This window comes from Microtus pennsylvanicus, chromosome 3 (genome assembly GCF_037038515.1).
Source record: "Microtus pennsylvanicus isolate mMicPen1 chromosome 3, mMicPen1.hap1, whole genome shotgun sequence".
NCBI classification, from domain to species: Eukaryota; Metazoa; Chordata; class Mammalia; order Rodentia; family Cricetidae; genus Microtus; species Microtus pennsylvanicus.
The window spans coordinates 89,602,170-89,626,838 of record NC_134581.1 but is presented as its reverse complement, the minus strand read 5'-3'; the positions used below and the strand labels follow the sequence as shown (position 1 = coordinate 89,626,838).

At 45.0% G+C, this 24,669-nt stretch overlaps 1 pseudogene; it reads left to right on the top strand.

Moving 5' to 3' along the window:
- Positions 1-507: 507 nt before the first annotated feature.
- On the top strand, positions 508-24,205 carry LOC142846811 (sorcin-like; annotated as a pseudogene).
- Positions 24,206-24,669: the final 464 nt, after the last annotated feature.

The following is a 24,669-nucleotide window of genomic DNA, read 5'->3' as shown; positions in this document are numbered from 1 at the left end:
AACCTTGTCCAAGTTGGTATGGCAACATGGCCAGCCTGCCTCCCCACAGATGACCCCAATTTGAAACGCTCGATATATTGTGTCACTGGAGACTGGTAAGGGTGCAGTGAAGTAGACGGGGGGTGCACTTTTTCACAGGCTTGTAAACTGATACAACCTTTGTGGAAGGAGATTTTATTTCATTGCTCAGGGTACCACCAAGGTTTATGTCCCTCAATCGACGCACAACAACTCAACATAATAACAACTGTGCTCTGATGCTGCTTGCAACAATATTCACCATATGGGAAAATGTGCAACGGTGGGTAAGAGTAATGGGATATGTGTTATTCACACACTGCTAGTCTATAAGGCATCACTGTGTAGATTATAACATAGGGATAGAAAGAAAATATATACGTCTCTTCAAAGATCCAAACAGCAATAACAGACTGTGGCATGTTCTTTTATCCACGGGTACCATACTTCTACTTGACAAAAGAATAACCCAAAATCAGTTGGGAAAATATGGCCACTGGAGGAGAGTCAGATGGTCGTGAAGTCATGAAACTCCATTACACAGCCCCAGTTGCTACAGAAACCTGCCTGCTGGTAACCTCCATCTACTCTGCACCAGGTCTGGAAAGTGAGGTAATCAGAACAAAAACTCCTGAAACTATGTTACATGTGCAAAATATTATGATCTTAGTAGTTCTCAAATAATAAAGTGCAGCCATCATGGCCCCTCACCGTCATGCTTAATATCCCACATATATCAAATGATTCTGAAAACGGTCCCCACTCCAGCCCTCTGGGTGAAAGGTTCTCATTTGCTCTTCTTCATCTGGAATACAGCTTTGTGGTTTAGCCCTGGAAACACTGTCCAGTGCTTCTCACTACTTGAGTCTAAAATTGCCCCATAATTGAAGGCAAATGACTCTTTTCTCTCTTTTCTTGCCGTTTTTTTTTTCTTTCTGGATTTTGTTTTTCACTGTGGACTGATATTTTTTCCTTGAGTTATAACAGGTGGAAGCCAAATGCACATATTGCCAAGTCAAATGCGGTCAGAACCAGCCAGGGTGGGAGGTGGGAAAAGCTTGATCTTTGGGATGACAACTATGTCATAGGATATTATCAGAATGATTCACATATATTTTGTATGGAAGCTGGAGCTGGAGGCAGTCAGCAGGGGAGCAGAGCGAGGCTGCTTGTTCAGCCCTCCGCTTCCTGGGGACTGCGGGCTTAGTTCATGTTTGAAGGTCCTGATGCTTTGGACCATGACTCAACATGGGTGTAAACTTTGGGTCCTGGAGCTTTCAGTTCTGGCCCTGCATCTATTTCAAAGCTATCTGTTAATAGATTTCTGATCATTCATTACGGTGAGTCTAAACTGTTAGCGTAACAGCACACATTTGAGGTAGCATATGCCATCAAATATGAGCCTTGTCAGTGGGACCAGGGTTTATCCCTAGTGCTTGAACTAGCTTTTTGGAGCCTATTCCCTATGGAGGGATACCCTGTTTAGCCTAAATATAGTGGGGGAGGACTTTGGTCCTGCCTCAAAATGATGTGCCAGACTTTTTTGGCTCCCCATGGGATGGTAGGGGGAGCAGGAGCAGGGTAAGTAAAATGAAAAAAGATTGTTTTGAAAAATAAATAAAAAGGGAAAAAACGTATGAGCCTTGTTTTAGCAATTGCTTGTATCTAGAAACCCTAAAGGTGTTCATTAGCTAAACCTTAAGAGAGATTTCTGTGGTCTATTCTTTCACATCTCATTAAATTACACAAATATAAAAGAAATTACACAAATGTATGGATTTGTCAAAATTTAGCACATATACAATTGACTGAAATTTCATTTTTACAACAAAAAATATACTCCAAACAGTGAATTCTAGTCAACATGCACGCTGGATCTCTCAAAGAGAATTGTGCATACACTTTAAATTTATATTGAAATATATCAAAAAATAAGATGAACTAGTCACAGGTAGAATACTGAATAAACACGTGACCCAACATTTACAGTAAAGTAGTCCGGTAGAATCTAAGTCGTAGTTGAATGAGGTGTGTGTCTGAGCCTGCTCACATAGGCTCCCAGGAGCTGATTTGGCATGGATCTTTCCTAAGTCATGTTGGAAGTTTGTAATTATTGACGGTGGGAACACGCATACCAAAGGAATCAGTGAACACAAGTGAGAGAGTTATGTTTTTGTCCACGCTGCTGAGCACAGCTGGGTGGGTGGGCAATTTGCCATAAACCTCTTTTCACTTTCCTGTATGTTTGCAAATTTTTATAATAAAATATTAGCAAAAATATTATTCTGGGTTTTTCCTTGCTGATGATTAAAAAAAATAGAGTTCCCTTCAGATTTTAGAGTTTGACTCTAACTGAGATTTAGTATGCCCTCCCCCCCCACACAGCAGCAGCAGCTGGAGGGAAAATATTTGTCACAATATCATGTTTTCAAAGAATCATAGAGGCAAAGAGGCTAGCAGAATGGGCGGTCCACTGGGGCAAAAACAGGCAGTGGGTGAGGTACCAGAAGTCCCCCTCCAAGGGGGAACTGAGGCTGTGTCTGAGAAGTAGCCTACAGTGTGTGGAAGACAAGGAAACACCAAGGAGCATGGCCCAACTCTGCAGGCTAGCTTCAGAATGACGTCTAGATGGGTCCCTGGTGTGTTGCTGGTTTTCTCCTGAGGATGGTTTTGGCTTGGCATCCTGAAAGCGTAAAGCATTGACGACTTACACCTTCTGTAGCCTCAAGGTTCACAGGAGCCAATCCCAGTAGAAGACGGGACTTAAAAATCACAGCAGCAGAATGATAGGATTGGCTTCTCCCCTAGGACTAGATAGCCTATCTAGTCACAAGTTCTTGGACTCTATAATAGAGCCAAGTATGGTCTCTATCTCATAGGAACCCATGTTAACTGCAGTCAGCCAAAGACTCAGTGCAGGGGAGAAGGTGCACACAAAATCCTACCACTAACCTAGGAGCTACTGGCATTCAATTGCTGCTGCCGAGGAAGAGTAAATTTTCTTCGGTTGTTGTGGGAGGTCCTCCCACTCCTCCAGCCTATCACCGCTGAGATACCAGCCCACTGGGGCGTGGTCTCTCTCCCTTTAAAAAAGCGGCCACTTCCCTCTCCTCTCTCTTCACTTCCTGCTCCGCTGGCGACTAGACTCCTGGTTGCGTTGCATAGAGGGCTGTTGCCTGGGACACTGATCTGTAAGTTTTTTCCCCTTTAAATAAATATCACCCTATTAATCATAATCCCAAATTGGTGTGGCATTGTTTGTGACTTACGCCTTCATTCGGTGATATTTATTGGTTAAGCATGACCCGGGAAAGTCTTTTATCTTCTCTAGTATTCATTTATCCTGTTCTGTAAAAGAAAAGTAGTAAGGTTCATACTTTGGAATTTTCATAAACATCTATATATGATAAAATCATATAGAATGCACCTTGAAATTATTATAATTATCCTCATCACTATTGTTTGACTGGTTGCTCTAGTCTACTACAGTAAGGCAGTATGAAATCTCCATATCTAGGATGCACCAGAATAAATTATTAATTTGCAAAAATAAAAATTAGATTTCACTTGGGTTGCATGTTTGCTTCTTTCTCAAAGTTTTCTATTTGTATTGTGTGGTTCTTCCAGTTTCTGCAATGCACCATATCTATTCCAGAAATCACCGAAAGAACTGAACTAAAAGCACGAATGTTTTCCCTTCTGAGATGATTTCCTGGGACTTGATTTTCCACTCTTGATACAAGAGACAAGAGTGGGAAATGATCCCCTAAATTGAGTGAGGGAAAGCTGAATGCATTTAAACTCTTTCATCCTTTGACTAGGTGAAAGTCCAGAACTAGATAGGGAAGGGTGATTGTGAGCACATTTGTATATTTAGAGGTGTTGACCGAAGTTTCTGTCCCGCCCAGTCTCTCAATCATTCAGTCCCAAAGAAATACACAGAGGTCTACATTAATAATAAACTGGTTAGCCTAGGAGCTCAGGCTTCTTATTAATTAATTCTTACATCTTATATTAACACATTATTCTTGTCTATGTTAGCCACATGGCTTGGTACCTTCTTCACTGAGGCAGTCAGATCTTGCTTGCTCTGGTCTGGGTGATGGCTGCAGACTGAAACTTCCCTCTTCCCTGAATTCTCATTGCCCTGCACTAAAAACATTCGTGCTTTTAGTTCAGTTCTTTCTCATTGCCCTGCTACTGGCCAATCAGTGTTTATTTAAAATACAAGTGACAGGGTACAGACCGTTGTCCCACAGCATAGAGGCTGGTGTATTTTAGAACCTTTAATGGAACACAAGTAAGGGAACCATGATTTCCAAAGGAAGACCTGTTTCCATGGAAATCAAATATGCCAGGTTGCTGCTTCTGTACTATCCAATAAGATATTACACCTCTGTGTTTACGCTGTTGTTATTTTTATTTTTTCCAGTTAGTGGAAAATGAAGATTGTATAAATGGGAATGAGGATGGGAGGACGGGTAAAGTGACCTGTCTTTCCTTGCTTCGGAAGTTTGGGGTACCAGTCTCCGCTTTGTCAGTTTCAGCAGATGGAGCAAGAAAGTTGTTGAGTTTTTCTTCTCATTGCTTTTCTGATGATATGTTTTCTGTTCTTCCTTAACATTCTACCTTAAAAAGAAGTTGAGAGTTCTTGTTACTCTGAGTTTGTCTCCAAAGTCAAGCTCTCTGATGTTGTATGACCCAGTTGCTGAGGGGATGTATATACAGTCCACCTGCAATAGGACATCTGACCCCCTCTAAAACATACCCCTCCATTTTCTGTTAATTCATCGAAAATAACCCTTCATTCAAGTCAGTTCAGCAAATGATTTTTCTGTGTGAAGCCATGGATTTGGGAATGAAAACTCTGAGTCCCAGGGAACTAAGTCTGGTGGTAAAGACACAAAAATGCTCAACAAGACAGACAGAAGAAACACAAGGATGTTTGCTAGGGAAAGCTTAAAGGTGAGATCTAGTCTTTCTGGTTGGAAGAATTGTAGTTGCCATGGAGAACTGATGTGGGATTCCCCTCTGTATGCTGTGGATATGTTTTATTGTCATTGGTTAATAAAGAAGCTGCTTTGGCATGTGGCAGGGCAGAATATAGCAAGGTGGGAAATCCAAGCAGAGATAGAGGAGGAAAGAAGGTAGACTCAGAGAGACACCATGTAGCTGCTAAAGGAGAAAGATGCAGAAAGGTGTAAATTTAAGATATACGAGCTAGGTAGGAATATGCCTAAGCTGTTGGCCAAGCAATTCTGTGTGATTATTCCAGTCTAGAGGCGGGAAACCAAAGTGCATTCTCCATTTACAGAGACCTAATTTTTGGGTAGGACCCTGAGTAAAGAATAAAAACTTGGGGAGTGAAGTGTGGAAAGGAGGAGACAGAAAATGGAAGCAAGTGGTTCCCCTAAGATGAAAAGCATGAGCCCAGTCTTTGAAGCATAGATATATTATACTTTTCAGATGCATCTGCCATCACTGGCCCTGGGAATTCTCAGGCTCTTAGCTAGAGCATGTCACCTGGTGAGCTATTAGCATAGAGACAGCTGGCCCCATACCGCAGATCCTGATTCAGGAAGTCAAGATTAAGACCCAAGAATCTGTATTTCTTACATATTCTATGGACCATGTTTTCAAGACAAATGAGCTGAAAATGGTATATAGAACTCAAACAATGGAGGCTGCTATTTCATATGCTTAGAAATCTGAAGAGTAAATTGTAACTTGGAGGGGCAAGTGGTGTGGCAGGAGGGGGGTTTTTCTGAATTTGTTTCAACTATGGAACTGAGAATTGCACATCTCTCTGGGATCTTCTCCTTGGTCTACAGAGGAAATTAAAGACAGAGGTGACCTCACAGAAGCACAATTAATTTCCATTTGTGACAAGTTGAGAATAAAAGGATACTTTAGTTTCTTCTTAAGAAACTGTGGAATTTGAGCAAGAAAAGTCAGAGGGGTGCAGTAACACATACCTACAATCCTAGTACTAGTAAGCATGAGGCAAAAAGACCACAACCTAGGCTAGTGAGATCCTAGGAGGGAGAGTGGGAGAAGGAGAGAATGAGAGACCCACTGATGTCACATGACACAGTGACGGGTTCTATGCTGTGTATTAGGAAATGGACTTAGAGACTATACTCATTGCTGTATGAGAGATAGATAGATAGATAGATAGATAGATAGATAGATAGATAGATGATAGATGAGAACATGCCATATAATATCCAAAATAAATTTTAAGTTTTTTATTACCCACGATGTATTTATTATATCAACAGTCTTAAAAAAGAAACTGTGGTATTTGAGACTCTCTAGGAAAAAAAAATGTTTAAAAAGAATGGAGGGAAGCATGACTCTGGCCATTGAGACAAACTTCAGGTACCCAGGGAACAAATGTATAGAAATAACCAATTGGTCCCTGGACACACTGGCTCAAACTCTGTGCAGGGGCTGAAGGTAAAATTTGGTGTACAAAGAAAGTACGGCTAAGAACAGAACCTAAGGAGAAGCAAGAAGGTAAAGTAGACTGTTGACGTGGACTACAGGAAGGCAGAGGTGAGGTAGGGTTCCGTCCGAGTGAAGTCTGGGAAGCCAGAACGGACTTCAGAGAGGAGTGTGATCCTCCAGAGGATGCAGACCAATAACTTAGACAAATGGAGCACCTACTATCTTTGGCAAATCACTGTCGCTACAATAAAGCACCCGAGAAGAAATAGTTCATCATGTTTATTTTACTCACAGTTCTATAAGTGCAAGGGCATAGTACGGACCTCAGGCGATGACCTTTGACCTTCATCATGTCATAAGTAGGGTGCCATACGATGAGACGTCCAGTGTCCCAGCTCAGTGCTCTCTTCCTCTTCTTACGAAGCCACAAAGGCCATGTGGAAGCCCTAGTCTCACAACCTGATTTCATCCTAATTATCATCCAAAGACCCCAACTCTAAATACCATTAACATGTGAATTTATGGAATGAGTTTCTAACACAGGGCTTTTGGGGGAACGTATTCACACTGTAGTTTCCATTTTTCTCTATGTTGAAGGAAGAGCCGTAATTAAAAGAGAAATGGAACCATGGAGCTGGCAGGTGGCCTAGAGTTTGGTGTGGCTTAGGAAAATGCCTAGTATATGTTATTACGTCTATAAAGAAAAAGACAAGGGTATTATGGAGGGAATGCTAGGCAAGATGCCCAGTCTCTATGGAAGTAACACTTGACTGGGACCTGAATGACAAGGTAGACCGAAGAAAGCAGAGACAGGTATTTGCGCCATGGTTCCACCAGGAGACATGATTGGGCGAGAGCTTGGGAAGCGTGATTAAGACTGGAAAGGCTGGCCAGGGCTCTTACTCAAAACCTTGTTAAAAATCCCTCTAGCTAGGCCTAGTGGCACAGATGTGTAATCCTAGCTACTCAGGAAATTGAGACAAAAATATTACAAGTTCAAGGCCAACTTGGGTAACTTAGCAAGACCCTGTCCTCAAATAAAAAGTTGAAAAAAGATGAGGAGAAGGTGCTGGGAATATATATCTGAGCAGCAGAGAATTTGCGCAACTGCTTAAGGCCCTAGGTTCACTTCCTATTATAGAAAAAACATAAAAAAATAAAATCCTCATAGAATGGTCTGCTTTGTGGAGTCACAAACTATGCAAATCCCTCAGCCGTTTTTCTCCTCATCAGTGCCAACTTGTTGTTGAAGAAAACCAAAGAGTTAGAGTTGGCAATTTACCTCCTCTACCAAATGCTATGGTTGGAATTCGATGTCATTCCAGCATACCCTGAAAGGACTGAGGCCTGCCATGATCAAGGATAGACATTGTATGTATATGCTTCTGTGCCTGGAGTTCAGAAAGCAATTTTCAGGGAGGATTTCGAAAGCTGTTTTGAGCATTATGTAGCCCCTTGAGATGATGGATTCATTCCAAACACATAACAGAATTTCCTAAGGGAAGCTCACAGCCGCAATACCTTCATTGTCCCCCATATCTGTCACTTCTGGGGTCTTCGGGGCACATAAAGGTGTGTAAGGTCTGAGATTCTGCTCTCATTTAGTCTACTGCAAAATTGATCCTGCTGGAGGGAAACACTTGGCAGTTTCTCTTTTGTGTTATTAAAGCATTTCCATACACCCAGGCTCACAGCTTTACCTGGCCGCAAGTGTTTGGGAGTCAAACAGACCAGAATCCAAGTCCTACCCCTTTCCCTTGCCATCTATGTGACCTTAGGCTAATAGTTTAACCTCCCTGGGGCTCTTTTCTGTGGTGACAATGGTAACATCTACGTAGCTATGGAGACGACACGAGTTATACATACAAAGCACTTTTATCGCCATCCCAACTGTTCAAACTGGGGTCCCTGCAAAACACAACAGAAGGTCAGCAAATCTTGAGGAACTAGTTAAACCCTCCTGGTTCGGCTCCTGAATGCGGCTGCTACACCTTCCAAACTGCCAGTCACCTCTACTGCTTACAGAACCCTCTCGTGTGTGGGGTTACTCCCATCTCCCCTGTGATCACCCACCTTGCAGACGCTGACATGCAGTGCTATTTTACAAGCAGTCTGTGCAGCTGCAGGCTGCCCAAGGCCAGAAAATCGCCCTAGGCTCGCCCCTTTCCTGAGTGGCAGATTGCTACACCTTCACCTCAGCTCAGCTATCCCTTCAGACCTTTTCACACTCCAGGCGTGTCAGGGTTTAAGGTCAGATCTCAGTGCCTCAAGAACCACCTTTGTTTGCCTTCCATTCCATCTGGCAGCTCCGCAAGGCTCCAAGGGCTAATGTTTCAGGAAAGCCCTGAGGATACAGCTCTAGATTCCCAGGACTGCATTAAAGACTTGAACAAAGGTGCCAAGCTGGTTGGACAACTGCAGCCCAGTCAGGGGTGGAAAGAAGCGGAGTTGCGCTCGCTGTACAAGTATTTCCATTCAGCCTGGGTCTCTGGCTCAGAAGCTGACAACTCTGGCCTCTGGAACAACCTGGCAAATGGAAAACTGAAGGGATTTTTTAGGTCCCATGCTTGTATCCATACTTTAAATACCACCTGCTTGCCCATGAACAGAGGGGACTCCCAGTTGTCCCAGAATCTGACTGCAGGGCAAGAGGAAACCCTTTCTCTGCCGAGCTGGGAAGCCGGCTGGGGCTGACTTACTGAGTCCCGGGAAAGAGGCGCCTGGTAAGGGAAAGAGACGGTACAGTCTCAGAGAGAGGGAGGCCCAAGGTCATTTTCAAAGAGGTCAAATCTTGTACGCGCCATACAGCTAGGAGTCTGGGAACAGTGGGGCCGTTTGCTCTGAGCCTCATCTGTGACTTCATTATTGTACAAACATTAGAGAGTATAGCGGATCTAAATGGTAGCGCCTGGTACATACCTCGGCTTTCTAGTATGTTCCACCATATAGTTAATCCATTATTGATTGAAAAGCCACTACGCAAAACATAACTTTTAGAGGAGAACCCACGTCATCGATTTTATCTGATGCATAAACGAGAGAAACATTAAAATGTTAGAGTTGCTTCTGAAGAAAATTCGAAAGTTTGATTATCATCAGTAGCTCAATCAAAAGAAGGTAGGACAAGATCACAGATCAAAATCTAAACTGACTAATGTCGTCCAGGGTCATATACCATTAACTTTGAGGCTTCTTTTCCCACAAGACAAAAATTATTTATATCTCTACAGGACAAGGAAATCTACAAGCTGTCCCCTACCCCTCACATAACTGTAAACTAGGCAAGGCAGCAGAAAACCCACCAAAGGAGCAAGCAGGCACCAACTTAAAGAACACCCAGGTCTCACATGCCCAGGGCCAACGCTGAGTAATTTTTCTCCAGCCTGCTCCAACCCCTGGCTGGCTGGTTCGGGTCCTTCTTTGTCTCTTTGGCCTGCTGAGACAATTCAAGGACCTCTTTAGCCTGTTTCTCTCTCGTAATCTGTAGTCCAGATCACATTAATAGCTAACTTGGGAACCCTTCATGGCCACCTTGCCTTCATCCCATGGGATGCAGGTATGGAAATCTAAGAATGCTCTGTTGGCTTGTGAATCACAATGTTGCACTGATGCTAAGCAGCAGAAACTTCAAAGGCTGTACCATGGGCTGGTCCTCTTCTGCAGATTGTGTAGTCTGGGATTTGGGCAAAGCGGGGAAACAGTTTGAAAACTGTAAAGCCAGAGCAGGACAAAACTGGCCACTGAAAGTCACAGCGAAACGCACGCCACAGAACACTTATGTGTCTTTGCTTTTGAAAACTTGGTCTTAATATGGAAACAGCAGCACTGACTGGCAGTCTCATTAACTTGTGTGTCACGGTTCCCTGTGCATCTCTTCTGAACCTCTGCTCCCAAATGGCATACAGGCACATACAATGTGCGCAAGGGCACATACAATGTGTGTAACTCCCATCCTTCTGAAGCTTGTCTAGAAAATGGCTGACCCTCCCTTCCATATTTCATACTTTTCAAACTTCTCATGGAAGGCACTCTCAGTTCTTAAAACTTTAGGTGCTCTCCAAGAGCCCATGCAGCCTTGGGGCTCTAGCACCTGCCATTCCAGCCTGCGTGACTCTGTAGCCTCCTAAGTGCTATCCACCCCCTCCCCATGTCTATTCTCTTCTATACACCAGAGGCATTTTAAAATCATAAATCAGATCATCTCCCCACGGTTTAAGCAACCCCCCCCCCCACTGCACTTTCCTTGGATTCCTGAGCCTGAACCAAATTTCTTCCTGACTTAGGGCCTTACATGTGCTATTTCATGCCCCATTTCTCTCAAGATGTTCCTTTATCCCTCAATTGTCACTTCAAATGTGTCATCTACCACTTCCAAATCACAATGTTTCTCTCACGGCCCCAATCAGGAAATTAAACACACAGAATCATTTTGTGGGACTCCTAATAGTGGAAGTGGAGGTATCTCTGGGTTTTTTGTCTGCTCTTGGGTTCCTTTTCCTCCTACTGGGTTGTCTTGTTCAGCCTTGATTGACTCAAGGTTTTATGCCGAGTCTTGTTGCATCTTGTTATGCTGTGTTTGGTGGATATCCCTGGGAGGCCTGCTCTTTTCTTAAAGGAAATGGAGGAGGAGTAGATCTGGTGTGTGACTAGGAGGAGTGGAGGGAAGGAGGCTGTGGTCAGGATATAGTGTATGGGAGAACAATTTTTTTTAATTTTTTTTTATTGAGAGAAGGAAAAAAAGTTTCCGCCTCCTCCCAGCCTCCCATTTCCCTCCCCCTCTTTCTACCCTTCTCCCCTCCCCCCACTCCTCTCCTGCTCCCTCTCCAGTCCAAAGAGCAGTCAGGGTTCCCTGCCCTGTGGAAAGTCCAAGGTCCTCCCCCCTCCGTCCATGTCTAGGAAGGTGAACATCCAAACTGGTTAGGCTCCCACAAAGCCAGAACATAAAGTAGGATCAAAACCCCATGCCATTGTCCTTGGCTTCTCATCAGCCCTCATTGTTCGCCATGTTCAGAGAGTCTGGTTTTATCCCATGCTTTTTCAGTCATAGTCCAGCTGGCCTTGATGAGCTCCCAATAGATCAGCCCCACTGTCTCAGTGGGTGGGTGCACCCCTCATGGTCCTGACTTCCTTGCTCATCTTCTCCCTCCTTCCGCTCCTCACTGGGACCTTGGGAGCTCAGTCCAGTGCTCCAGTGTGGGTCTCTGTCTCTATCTCCATCCATCACCAGATGAAGGTTCTATGGTGATATGCAAGATATTCGTCAGTATTGCTATAGGATAGGGTCATTTCAGTTTCCCTATCCTCAGCTGCCCAAGGGACTAACTGGGGACATTGCCTTGGGATCCTGGGAGCCACTCTAGGTTCAAGTCTCTTGCCAACCCTAAGGTGGCTCCCTTATTTAAGAATTGTGCTTCCGTGCTCCCCTATCCAACCTTCCTTTATCCCAATCATCCTGTTTCCCCAAGTTCCCCCCATCCTCCCCTTCTCACTTTTCTCTCCCCATCTCCACTTACTCCCATCCCACCCCACCCCCAAGATCCCAATTTTCTCCCCGGCAATTTTGTCTACTTCCCATAGGCAAGAGGATTAACTATATGTTTATCCTTGGGTTCACTTTCTTATTTAGCTTCTTTAGGTTCACCAATTATAGACTCCGTGACCTTTATTTATGGCTAGAAACCAATTATGAGTGAGTACATCCCACGTTTATCTTTTTGGGTCTGGGTTACCTCACTCAGGATAGTGTTTTCTATTTTCATCCATTTGCATGCAAAATTCAAGAAGTCATTGTTTTTTACCGCAGCATAGTACTCTAATGTGTATATATTCCACACTTTCTTCATCCATTCTTCCATTGAAGGACATCTAGGTTGTTTCCAGGTTCTGGCTATTACAAATAATACTGCTATGAACATAGTTGAACAAATGTTCTTGTCATATGATAGGGCATCTCTTGGGTATATTCCCAAGAGTTGTATTGCTGGGTCCAGGGGTACGTTGATCCCGAATTTCCTGAGAAACCGCCACACTGATTTCCAAAGTGGTTGCACAAGATTGCATTCCCACCAGCAATGGATGAGGGTACCCTTTCCTCTACAGCCTCTCCAGCAAAGGCTATCATTGGTGTTTTTGATTTTAGCCATTCTGACAGGTGTAAGATGATATCTTAAAGTTGTTTGATTTGCATTTCCCTGATCGCTAAGGAGGTTGAGCATGACCTTAAGTGTCTTTTGGCCATTTGAACTTCTTCTGTTGAGAATTCTCTGTTCAGTTCAGTGCCCCATCATTTTTTAATTGGGTTAGTTAGCATTTTAAAGTCTAGTTTCTTGAGTTCTTTTTTTTTTTTTTTTTTTGAGATCAGACCTTTGTCTGTAGCGGGGTTGGTGAAGATCTTCTCCCAGTCAGTAGGTTGCCTTTTTGTCTTAGTGACAGTGTTCTTTGCTTTACAGAAGCTATGAGAGAACAATTTTAAAAAGTGCAGAAGTAAACTTACTAAGTTTAGAAGTTTCGAGTAATCTTTGGGGCAGCCACTCCCATCTCTCTTGCTAGTGATATCTCCCAGAGTCTAGAATGGTACTGGCCCTAAAGGCTTATGGGCTAAATCCCACTACATGCAAATTAGGGGCCAGGATGTTTCTGGGTGGAGAGGCTAGAAGCATCCTGCTGAGATGTGGCAGCTGAGATGAGGCAAACTCTCCTTGAAGGTGGTTGGGGTGGTGGTGGTGGTGGTGATGGGGTAGGGCAGACATGCAAATCTTGCCTGGCAGATTCCCTGTCTCTGGAAAGATACTCAGGAAACCTGAGCTTACTTCTGCCTGCTCTACCCCGGTTTAGGAGAAAGTGACTTTGCTCCTGCTCCACGAAGATCCTTCCAGGTGAACTCAGGAATTTATCATCCTTGCATTTTTCTGTCTGTTTCTACCCTTTAATTCCATATATATAATGAGAGTTCTGGAATAGATCTCTGAATTCCCTTCAGGGCCCGTATTTGATGGTTTTAAGTGGAAATGGGTTCCACCTGGAATCAAGGCATGCTCGGGTCAAGCCTTTAAAAACAACCTACTCAAGCTTAGCTGGGCCATCACCAGGAGGCTACAGGGGCTCCTTCCCAGTGGGCGGCCCAGGTAATGAGGCTCTCGCTCACCTGCCTGATGAGTAAGAAACAGCAAGAGGATTATGAAGCCCATATCCAGTCTCCTCCAGGCCAAGCCCTGGAGGGTCCCTGGTGTGGAGTTCTCTCTCTGGAATGTCTCCGCTATGATCAATGAGACTATTAAAGGGCGTTTTAAAACTGGGCAAAGAGAAATGTTCTCCGCACGAGTTTTTAAAGCGCATGCTTGAGACGATGGGTTGTTAAGCACACTCACCTGGGGAGCCTGTTCAAAGTGTCACCTCTGGCTCTCTTCCAGACCTCTGCCTTGGGAATCTGGGCAGCCCCTGAGAATCCATCTTGACAGGCTTCCAGTGATCCTGGTGCAGATCGGAGGTGAGAAGCAACACGTGCTGGCGTGAAGGAGCCTGCACTCTGCAGGGACAGGGCTTAGCCGGACGCCAGAGCCTTCCCTTCACCAGCTTCTTGAGGCCGTGAGAGACATTGGAGAATCTGCACAGGCTCTTCACCTGTTGGCCTCCAGCCTCTGAGATCAACATGCAGCCAGTCATTGGAAGGGCCCGACGACAACATGCCAAACAGCTGTGTACAACTCAGACGGGATGCATAGACACAACTTCCAGGAGAAGGAAACCTTGGACTTTAAATCAGTGAGCATGTGAATGCATTGGCTCAGGCTGTCCATCTTCCAGAAAGTGAAAGGTAAGTTTGACTGTTCCCTGCTCCCCTATTGGGTTGTGCAAAGAATTTAAGGAACAGCAAGTTTAATTCCGCGTAGAAGCGTGCGTTCTTCTGATCTGCTGAGAATTCCCTGCCGTGCCTCTCCCAAGGCCTAGGGGGCATGGCAGGAATCTCAAAGTTTTTTAAGTCACAAACCATCAAAACCAAAACTTTGCGGTGCATTTCTCTTTGATGTTGGCCAGTTTGACACACACATAGAGATTCTTCGAAGTCACGTGTTCCGAGAGCATCCCACTTCTTCTCACTGTCCACAGGACCACCAACCTCCTGAGAAACTTACCCTAGAGGAAGAGGGTAGAGGAATGGGACAGAATTCACACACAGCAATATGGATCCAGGAGATTGATCTACCTGCAGTGCAACTCTCTTACCACACAGGGATCCCATGCTCTAGGGCTCACTCACCTGTGGAGACCCATCTATGGCAGATAGGGAGTGTCCACACAACACCTGTAAGGTCACGTTTCCACCGAGGACCTGTGAAGCAGAGAATGGGGTCTTTGAGATTCTGTCCTCGTGCTATGCCTCCTCTCTGTATTGCAGTTGTGAGTAAAGTGAACTAAGCGTGAAAGGTGGAGATGAAAGAGAGTAACGAGAGGAAGGGAAGGAAGCCGCTCATCCTTCCCATCGTGGCCCTTATACACAGCAGGACCTTGGGAAGCAGCCAGCAGCATGTGTCCAGCATCTTTATTAACTCACAAAGCACAGTTCCTGGGCACTAGGCCCAGGCAGCTCTGGAGACTGAAAACTGCAAGAGTCCAATAGAAAGGTACCAATAGTATTAAATCACGTGGATGTCAGCACCCCGGGGCATGGGATGCACCTATCCAAGCTTCAAGGACAAGGTCGTGAGAATCTATCTTACACTTCAGGGGGGGAGCAAGAAAGACAGCTACTGAGATGACTCGTGGTCGTTGAGAAGGAAGGACTCTTCTAGAGTCAGCACGTTCTGGTCCCCAGGGAAACTGTTGAGAGCAATAAAGACAATGACTCTGTTGAAGTCAAGAAGAGGTGAGCAGATTCTCTTCACTTGGGCTGTAGACATGTTGTTGAAAAGGCAATCCTGGAAGCCACTCACTGAGTCCCAGAAGCCCTTGCTACACATACGTGAGCCAAAATAACTAGAATTCTAGAGTCAGAAGAAACCTAAGTGTGGAAACCCAAGAGTATGGTGCAAAGGAAAGAGGACTTGGTTATGCTAGACTGGGGAGGCAGAGCCCATAAATGCCACCAGCTCTGGTTAGTCCCATCGCTGTTAACCATGCTTGGACTCCAGGCCAAGTTTGCCCAAGATAATGACTTTTCAATATAAGTCTGAAATTGGGAGTTTTATGAGAAATTTAACTATTCTTAGAGATTGGTAACTATCTCAGTATTATTTAAACACTGTTTAGGCAGACAAAACCCTTCTAGGGGAGAGAAAGATCACACCTATGAGCATGCACCTCGTGGATTCTGATATCTCAGTTTTTTCATAACCAATCACACCTTAATTAATATTAACTAATTGCTGCCCTTATTTGCCTGCATAGCTGATGAAGCCATGTTTATAGGTAATTCTTCCAATCCTGCATAGCTCTACAACTGAGCAAGCAAAGATCCAAATACAGGTCTCCCTGCTGCCAGATGCTTTGAGACCTTCAGTTGCAGAAGCACACGACTGATGACCTCAAGCATGTCCTTTGCAGGGGGTGACCCGATGGCAGTGACAACAGTGTTTCAACTGCTTAGTGTTTGTAGGAAGATGAGCTCTGGAGCAAGAGCCTTACAAAGCAGAAATTACTGTCTTGCCCAAGGACAATAGCAGGAGATTAATAATAGAAATATTCTTCCATTCTACACAGTGTAAAGAAAAATCCCTTAGCACTCAAAGGTGGTTTGTGGATCCATAGCATTAGCAACATCTAGGGGCACACTAGAAAGGCAGGGGCTTGGAGCTGGGAAAGTCGCTTATGGGGTAAGAGTTCTTGCACAAGCATGAGGACCCGAGTTCAATACCCGGTACCTACATAAAAAGCTAAGAATGCCCACAAATAACCCACGGTGGGGCAGAGGCATGAGAATGACTAGGATTTGCCAGTCACCCTTGTAATTGAAACAGCATGATCAATCTCCTGGCAGGGCCTCTTCCCCTTTACTCTTTAATCCCTTACTGGGCATGGCATACAGTTATCTGAGCCCTGTCAACCCAATTTATAAGAACAAATAGGACCCTCTCCTAAAACGTTTATGTTATATAGTAGCCTGGGGCCTCCAGGCCTGTGGCACACCCTTGGGACTGTGTGAAAAGTCAGAACAGCCACAGCAAGCTTCCCAGACATGCTTATGATGTGCGGATAAAAGTGATGCTTCCACTTGCAAAGTATATTCATAAGACAGGCAGAAAACAGTGGGTGTGGGTGCGTTGATTCTAAACCTTATTTGCCTGCAATGAGAGGGCAGGGTTCTCAGTCGGGAGGACCTCAGGACAGAAACCTTCAGCCAACACTGTGACATCGACCTGAGCCCAGGTGCTGGCCTTGTTCTCCTGCTCTGACTGTGGCTGGACTATCAGGCAGGATTTCTAGACTTCCGCATTGCAGCTCTTCCACCCGCAACTCTCACGCTTATTAATTTCTTGTCACTTTGTCTTTGGTTTTGCATCTGTCAGGATATATCTTTTTTGTTGCCTTTTGACTCTTCTTCGTTGTAGAAGCACAGGAAAGATCATCACTATTTCCGCCATTTTACCCCAGAAGCCCTTCCTGAGACTGTTTCATGGCACATAAGTCTTACAGAAAATGGGACAAACTCATCTTTCATTCTTCTGCCATCTTTGGGTACCAGGAGGAGAAAGACCACAGTATTGCCCCATCAATATATGCACATGATTGCCACCCAACATCCCTTCCCATCTATCTTGCTTATGGGGTAGCTCTGCCTGCCCCAAAGATAGCCACATTCCTTAAGCACATAGGTCACCTTCGAGTCCCTCCCCCAGCGTCACCTGCTTCTTGGAGACCCCAATCAGTCAAGGAAAAATTAAGTCAAACTTCCCAGTGCCTTCTCCTCCCAAAGCCCCTCACCGCACACACGTGCAGCCAGAAAGCCCATTCTGGCTCTAACCCATCACAGACCTTTCCATTCCAGGGAAACTGTGATGTTGCCATGGAAACAACCGGTGAGGTGTTTCTCTGGCTCAGTCCCAGACTGAGGACCCACAGCCCACACTGCAAAATATTCACTGCTTGGTATGCAAGGAGCCCCCTAATATCCCTCTCCAACCCAGGGCTGCCTCCCTGCCTCAGTGGGACTGTTAGAGACAGAGTGTATGTTTGTGTATGCATACATATATGCGTGTTTGTGTGTGAGAGACAGGTCTGAATTTTTTCTCTTTAGCCCAACCCCTCCCGGCACACAAAAGACACATTCTTGAAAAGGAAAAAAAAAATGTATTTTCCCCCCTGCATTCCAGCTGCCTGAGCTAAGCGGAGGAATGAATGGTTTGGGGAAAGTCTCACACAGGAATAAATTTACAAGGGACAGCTGAGTGGATAAATTCGGTCTCCTGAGAGTGGCATTACGAGGCCTTTGGCAGGAGGCTGGTCCCTTATGCGGAACAGTCTAAAAAGGAAAGCAGAGTAAGGGGGAGCTCTCAAAAGCATCCAAAATACCACTTTTGGGGTTCCTTGGAGTTCTCTTTGGCTGCTAGCGTGTAAAGACAGGAGGAGGCCCATTAACAAAAACAAATAAACCTTTTCTAGATGGCTGCCCACACCCCACCCGGGGTTTGCCTAGGTGCCTTGGTCATTACGATGGGTGCTCTAAGATTACCCTTGTTTCCTAACGTCACCTGATGCCCACATACTCCAGAACAAAAGCGGTCTCGACCCAGTGGCGATTTGGCAAACAGATGGTGCTGTCTTTGTCGGTGTCTCCTTCAGATGAAGAGTAAAGTGGCCAAGACACATCGGACAGCGTAAGGTTGGGCACAGAACCAAGCGCCACTGCTTGGGGACACACTGCAGAAAGAGGAGACAGCGCTGCCCAGGAAGTGCTACCAGGGCTGGAAGATTCTGGCTCAGGGCATGCGGGATCGGTTTCTCTTGGTTCCCATGGATTTTTCTTGCAGTGGTTGAGAGCACGGTTAAGACAGTGCACTTTGGGGCCACTGTCCCCCCCTCCACTCCAGTATTCCACTCTCGTTCCTCCCTCCTGCCTCTTCCTCACTCATGGCAGAGCCACCAGTAGCTGGAATTAGAAGAATCCTTTTGCTTATTTGAAGTTCTGAAACTCATTGACCCGTATCCTCGTTATTTCTCTAGAAACCAAATTTTAGTACTTCTGCAGCTGGTTAAGACCCTGTTGGTCCTCATGACAGCTTTTCCCAGGCTCTTTAACCCCAGCCTGGGACTTGAAGTCCAGCCAGACAGGCTCCTCTGGGAGAAGTGAGCTGTCATTTGTGGGCCACCAAACATGTCCACATCTCAGGCTATGTGCTGTGCTGAGTTAGTTACACTGACCCTTTGCTACCCATGTTCATACTTCTGAAGTCATCATGGATAACTGAGTAGCAAGGCTTTTCAATTCCATCCCATGTGGAGACGAAGACACCGGTGAGGAGACCGCTTCCTGCTGCCGAGAGGTTCAAGATTTCTAGTTACCAGGTACTCACTGCATTCCCGGCTTTACTATTTTTACCAAGTAATTCCCTGTGCTGGGCACGTACTCGCATTTTATATGGTAATCAAGCACAGGGGAAGAACCAAATGATTTGCCCAAAGGAAAATATTCGATCTACTAATACTCAGCCATGCTTTGGGGACATTGGCCTCTCAGAGCCTCGGTTTCCTCATTTTGAAAGCAGATAATATGTGGCCTTCAAATTGCTGTGAAGATTCAGTGAAATGGGATTTGCGAAGTTCTCAACTCAAAACCCAGCCTAACCTGCCAATCACGAGCTGTGGGACTGTTCTACTTGAAGGGGCAGAAGAGAGCCTCTCTCTGTAGCCCATCCTCATCAGCAAGCCACAAGAGCAGCTTCCCACCCTTCGGCCTTGCTCAGAACAGGGCTTGCAAGAAAGCAAGTGACTGAGACAGTTGTTCGTGTCCTCCAGACCCACCCCTAGGCTGTCCCTCCAGGAGCCATTCAGCCCTCTAGACACTGAGACTGTCCCTTCAGGAACCACTCAGCTGTAATCCTGACACATTTTCTTCCAGGTGGCAGGGTGTTCCAGATCTGTTCCTCATCTCTCATCTACTTAGCATCCTTAAAAGCCAAAAAGTTACAATGGATTCAAGAAAGAAAGGAAAAAAAGGACATGAAATCCAAGTTTGCCTGTTTAAAATTTACCTCCTTGAGCTTCTGTCCTTGAAAGGCCACTTTCTCGGCCTCCGTTTATTCTCCTATAAAACAGACAGATCATAGTTCCAGCAATGCTGGGTGAGAAACGAAGGAAAAACTAGGACGTATGTAATTCCTAAAATACTCACTGTTGTTGATATTATCTCCCTATGGATACAAGCAAGTGTGTCATGATTACCGAACTGCATAAGTGTAAAAGCGTGACAAGGTGGCCTCCCATTTTATCAGACATCACACGCACTACTTCTGCCACTGTGCAGAAACGCACAGAGTTTGGCCCAACTTAAACTTGGCAATATTTACAACCCATGACCAGAGTCCACAACCTGCAGGAGAATGTGATCCCAATTGCCTGCAATGCTTCGGTTTTAAAGTCACAGGCTGGGGTACCTGATAGACAGACTAGCGTTAGGCATCCTCCCTCCCTCAGGCAAATAGCAGTTCTGACAATCCTTTTGGAGTGGTACCAGCATGAGTCATTAGGTGGAAGAGAAAGTGATTAAGGGCTAGCTGCTCTTGGCACTCCCTGGCTGTACCATGCCCTACCAACATGCGTTTCATAAGTACTTACTAGTGAATGGACAATAACTATTTCAGCGAGCCTAAATTAAATGTGTATTCGAGAGAATTAAGCAATCCTGCAAAGAGAATGCAGTAATATTTTCTATTGTGTGTGTTATTTCTTTAGAAACATCAGGGCTCCTTTCCATCCAGGAAATTTTGGCTTTCAGAAGTACTCAAAATTGAAGGAAGAGATTAATCCAAGGAGAAAATGATGACCTTTCTGAAGGGCGTGGGTAATGCCCACAGAATAATGATGGCTAGAAATCCCATTTCAAAGTGAGCCAAAGGAAAAGGACGTCATTGGGAGGCTCTGATCCAGCCAGCAGAGTGATCACTGGCATGTCTAGGAGCCCACAACTGCGCAAGGGGACCTCTCTTTTGCTTCTATGGACAATTGTCTGAGGCAGTTATTGTTTTTATTACTTACAGAAGGGGAAACTGGTGTGCGTTCAGAGAGACTAAACAATGTGCCCAGCGTTGCACAGCTAGCCTCTGGCGAGATTAAGATGCCAAGCAGGTTGGAGTGGCTCGCTCAAGCCTCAAGATAAAGCTGCCCCGAGCTACTTTAATAACATAAGTCTATAGTGTCTATCCTTGTTTTCCGGGTGTGGTAGGAAGTGGTGTGTGCCCTCCCATACTTCTCCCAAGCACCATTTCTCCTTTCATTACACACAAAAGTTAGCTGGTCATGTTTCACTCGGAATAAGGACACACTTTCCAGTTCCTCTGTGGCTGCCTGTAGCCAGATACCCAAATATTGGTTCATGGGATATGCACTGAAGCAAAGTGTTCAATTTCTAGGAAATGTTCTAAAAGAGAAAACTTGTTTCTTTCTTCCTTCCTCTCTTTTTCTAGTTGGCTGGAATGTATATTTGACCACACACGCACACACACACACACACACACACACACACACACACGAGTCACCTTTATGAACTACAAGAAGGAGATATTGAGGATGACAGAGGTGTCCTATAGAAATGTACTCACTGATGGGTTGTGATGCCATCATCACAACCTTGGTCTCCTTCTCCAACACTTTACATGACAGACAAATAAACCTTTACTTAAACACTGTTATCTGAGGGCTTCTGTTGCTCCTCTGGATAGAATTCTACTGCCCAAGGCACCCCTACTCTTTGTCCTCATTTCTCCTACTTTCGTGCATTTTCAACTTTCTCTCACATCCAAATGGATTCAGTTTGCACATGTATCAGATTAATGACAGATCTCCAAACATCAGGAGGACCATCCACAACCTCAGAGAAGGCAAGTGCGGGCTGAAGTTGGAACCATCATTCGAGAGTCAATGTTCTCAGACCCAACTTCCAGAGAGGGTGCAGCTCAACCCCAGTTCCCCCTGCCCAGTCCTCCTCCCTGTCCATCTATGAAGCAAGACCTAAGTCTTGCCAACAATATCGCCTTTCCAAGAAAGAAAGTCCAAGCCACCCTGCTCCCCTGGCTCCTCTCCTGCCATCCTTCTCATAAGGTCTGATGTACGTGATGTGGCGCTCAGGGAACATCCAGTCCCACCCAAAAGTGCGAGATTCCAGGAAGGGCCAAGCCAGACTGCACTGGACTCTCCCCTCCTGTGTGTCATCGTTGCTTATCTTCCAGGACAAGTCCGATTGAGCCTGGCTGCAAAGAGAAGTGACTCTTGTTCTTCCCATGGAAATGTTTTAGTGAATCCCACAGTAGATGGAACCTAAGAGTCCCTTGATCATTGCATCCTGGAGCTGGAGAAAGCAGAGGTCAGAGTGTCAAAAAAGAAAAAAGAAAAAGAAAAAAATAATGGTGATGATCTTAAAACTGAAGGAAGCCAGCCAACCAAGGCCAAGCAGATTACTATTAAATGACAAAGACAACTGGAAACCACAACAGCACAGTTAGGCAGCTCTTCTGACATGCCCAGCACTGGCAAAGTCACGTGCATTAGGTTATTGCATTCCCCATCACTTGTGAGATAGTCTCAAAGACACAGTTCTGCTTGCTTCGCAAGCTGCTGTGTGCTGATTCAGGGTTCAAGTCCAAGGTTATTTGTTGCTTGAACCCGGACTGTGCTCATTTATAGGACTGTGTTACCAACTCACTACTTGCCAAAGCAAGACAGTGTCAGGTTTCTCTCTCACACAACTAAGACAATCTTGGCCCTTTGGAACCCCAGACAGGTCATCGGTCTCATTCACATGGCACTGTCCTAGAAGCTCCCGGGGGGCCTTGATACTTGCAGGATGGGAATCTAACATCTGAATCTAGAAGAAAACTGAGCATCACTTTTATCCACAGGAACCAAACTGAGCAACCACTTCCAAGGCTCCCACTAAGGCTCAGTGTGTAGTCCCTCTCTGGTTTACTCAGTCACTCAAGTGTTTATTGAATCAAATAAAAGTATACCTAGTTCAGAGATAAAATATTAAGAAGAATTTCAAACTGGGCTTCATGGAGGACATGTGTAATGCCAACTAAGCCCGAAGAACTTGTTATTGAGAGGTTGAGACAGGAGAATTACCATAAATATAAAGCCAGTCTGGGCTAAACAATAAGCATCTGTTTCTTAAAAGAGCGAGAGAAGAAATGGAAAGGGAGAATAGGAGGATGATTTTAATAGGAGAGAAATAATATGCAAATTATTTCACAAATATTTTTTGGTAAAAAGTATGTTAGGTGCCACAAAGGTAAAGTACCCAGTACCATAGTAGGGGATCAAGGAGGCTTGTCCAGAGAGGACATGAAATGAGAGGGGTTTCCAAGATGCTAGGAAGCTTTGGAAATTCAAGAAATTAAAGAAAGAAATCAGAAGACTGATGAAATGAGTACGGATTGGATTGTTCAGACCTGGTAGACTGGACTCGATCCTAAGAATAAGGAGACATCACTGAGAAATTTTACATGATGTGATTTGTGATGATAAGTAGACACTTTCGATGCTAAAGGCAGATGCCATCACAGTGCAGGCAGAGGCCCCAAGGAGACTTTCCCTGTTGCCCCATGAAGAGCCACTAGAAGGCTGAGAAGAAAGAAACGTGAGTAGAATTCAGGGGATGGGGAGAAGAGACATGAACTGCATGTGTGAACACAGAGCTCAAACGTGCTCTTTTGTGGAAAATTACCAAAAGTTTGGCTTATCTAGACTCATCTGGAGACATGAGTTTGACCACTGGCACGCCCTTTGCTCAGCTTCCTAATTAGCTACAGATGTCAACAAGAACCCATCACCACAGTGGTGAGTATTGTGTTGCCATGGATCCCCAGCCAGGACACTGTGAACAACAACAAACCCTTGCTCCCCAAGCTTGCTTCTTGTTAGGTGTTTAGTCACAAGAAAAGAAACTAGTGCAAGTTTCGTGATCAAAGACTATGTCAAGGGGTGCAAGGCGGAGGCGCAGTCTGCACCGTGGCATAGCTCGGGCATCCCCGTTCTGGCAGCAGGTACTACCCGGGCAGGCATGGTGGACGGCCTGTGTTCCGTGGACAAACCAGGATTCACTGTGAAGTTACGTAGCTGCTGTGACTGAACAGAATGGACCAATTGATGCTGACAGGTTGCAGAAGTCTAGCGCACTCTGGCATTGTGGGAAGATATAAACTTTTTCATCTGGAGACTCGTTACCTTACGATTTCAATGTTGAACAAAGAGATGTCTGTCACAATGGGAGTCAGCGAACGTAAAGAGCTCTGGGCTCTGCTGAGCAGCTGGTGACAACACTTCATCAGTTTCCATGGCGATAGGAGGGAAACAGTGGGCCCCCAGAAACTGCAGAAGAGCTTCTGACAATAGGATTCAGGTTGAGCCCCTAAACTGTGAATTTCATTACAAAGCAACACAGCGCCAGTGGTAAGATCACCTTTGAGGACTGCCTGGCCTTCTGTTCAAACCGAGGACTCTCACAGAGAGCATTCAAAGTTAGGATCCTGGTTATCAAGGAAGGGTGCATTTCTCATATGATGATTTCATTCAGTGTTTTATAACCATCTAAGTCAAAGCGAGCTGTCTGAATAAACTCAACATTCCAACTGGAGCTGGCCCTTGCTTCCTCCCTGCCTTCAGTGCTGTGTGTGGAGTTCCACCAACACTCCACAACAACTATTGAACAGGAGCATGACTTTATATACAACTGAAGCTTCATTTTTAATTTTGACAACAAATTCTTAAAGCTTAATAATGTAAGAAGAAATCTGTTGTACCACTCAGAATCTCCTTGAGCCATTGTCAACCAGGCCTTATTTTCCTGCCAACTCTCTTATATATAAACTTAAGTATGCATAATTTTTAAAGCATATTAGATATTTTCTCATGACATATGGAATCTTTTCATCAGACTTAGCTGTAATCCTTTCTTTCCTTGAGGAATGTGCCTAAAAGTTTTGTGTGGGGTGTTCTTATGTAAGTGACGTCAATCCACAAGGGTGCAAAACAAACCAATGCCCACGGTAATCCACT